The sequence below is a fragment of the Euleptes europaea genome, chromosome 5 (genome assembly GCF_029931775.1).
Source record: "Euleptes europaea isolate rEulEur1 chromosome 5, rEulEur1.hap1, whole genome shotgun sequence".
In the NCBI taxonomy this organism is placed as follows: Eukaryota; Metazoa; Chordata; class Lepidosauria; order Squamata; family Sphaerodactylidae; genus Euleptes; species Euleptes europaea.
Genome location: NC_079316.1, coordinates 94746193 through 94748116, shown reverse-complemented (window position 1 = coordinate 94748116; position 1924 = coordinate 94746193). Strand labels below are relative to the sequence as shown.

Sequence of the window (1924 nt, the reverse complement as noted above, 5' to 3'; positions counted from 1 at the left end):
TTCAGCTTTGTGGACTGCTGCAACCATTACACAAACGGAGGCTTGTGTATATAACAAGCTCTTTCTTTCACAAGTGCACAACATTTCCTCAGATCACGGGCCATCTGCTTTGCAGTTTTTCCAAAAAATTTTGTTTGGTTGGAGGATCTCCCCTTGTTTAGTTTTTCCCCATGTAATGACTCAAGATCTTAGCTTCCTTACCAAGTAAAAGCCCCACAGTATGCACAGCTAATGTAATTATCATTTGCTATCATCTTCTACCAATGCCTAAATAACTGCAATACCCACCGAATGTATTATTCAGTATTCTGCTTAGACAAAGTTAGTCCCATCCAATGATATTCCTCTTTATATATAACAAAGTTGAGCAATTAAAAAGATTATAGGGCTGAATGAAAATGATTACATATTGCATACATTTCATTTGCTCTTACAGCATTTTGGTAGCAAAAAAAATGGGGAAGGGGAGAACCGAGGGTGGTGAGAAACGGCCAGGGAGCAAACAGACCAAACTGCAAAATAAACAGTATCTTTTATTACTTATTCAAATGAATGAATGTATTTTTAAAATGCAATGAAGTTAGAACATATAGTAGATGAAATTTATGCTGTAATTAGCAACTAATTGCCAGTATTATTTTAAAGTTGCTTGTTCTACTGCTTTCTTTATAATTTGTGCATGAGTGGGATTCTCTGATGGGATAAATAGTAAGCCAAGTAAGAAAATGATAGAAGTAACTTTAAAAACAACCAAACTCTCTATCAGACCACATGAAAAGTGCTGATGGGTTAAAGACTTCACATTTGCTCAGTTTTTCCCCCTGGGGTAAGAGTAGCAGGGGGCTAGGGGTAACTGCTGAGGGTTTTGTTTGGGGGATTTTTTTAAAGTGTTTTACTTATGGTGGGAATGAATTGATGGTTTATTATTTATTTAATTAGAGCTGGAATCATGCTTGCTTGTCTCCACCGCCAGCCTCTCAGCCCCAGAAGAGACAAAAGCATAATTGAGAAAGGGAGGACTTCTGAAGCCACAGTGCTGAGGAGGAATAAGTGGTAAATTGTACAGACTTTTAAAAGACTTCCAAGTAAATTCAGGCTTGCATTGATCGAGCATCAGAACAGATGGATAATGGTGACTGGGGATATATAATGACTGATCCAGTCACTTTTAATGTGAATGGACACTTGTGCACGGCATCACTCACCATCTCACAAGGTATCCTGAACCAATGCTGGGGGCCATGTTTAGGGGTGACTTCCCAACAGCCAGAGACTCTCAGGGTAATTACTTCATTGACTGGGATAGGCCATTTTTTCTGGTATGTTCGAAACTTTTACAGACATCAGAAATGACTCTGCCTCTGGACTTCAAAGAGTTTGACCTGCTCTGGAAAGAAGCAGGTTTTTATCAGAGTGAACCCTTAATCCAACATCTTCATGACCCCAAACCTTTGTATCCTGTGGATACATTCAAGGAGGTGGTAGAGCTGTCCAGCACACACAAGCTCTCAAAATACTCCAGTCCAATGACAATGATAACCCAGTTGACCATAATTGCTGGAAGGCCTTTCTAACCATTTTACTAAGTAAAATAAGCACATGATGGGACACCAGAGACTGTAACAGGCTTCTTTTATTTTAGGGCCATGAGATTAACATACTTCACCCACCAGTACTTCTCCCACTAATCTTTAGGTTCTTACAAGCGACCATTATTTTAAACTAGCTCCTTTCCCTTTAAGCAAAAACCACTTAAACTTCCATTTATTATACAAGAAGAGCCAACTGAACAATTTTTACCTGCTGTGTGCCAGACAATGCAAATGTTAAATGGCACATAATGTTAAAGTGTCCTGTATCCACCTGACAAGGTATTTTTAAATCATGAAAGAAGGTGCAAGATGTTTTCCTATCTATGAATGAT

General features: G+C 38.7%; 1 pseudogene; it reads left to right on the top strand.

The window, feature by feature from the left end:
- The first annotated feature begins 1047 nt into the window (after positions 1-1047).
- On the top strand, positions 1048-1623 carry LOC130478374 (BTB/POZ domain-containing protein KCTD6-like; annotated as a pseudogene).
- The last annotated feature ends 301 nt before the right edge of the window (positions 1624-1924 follow it).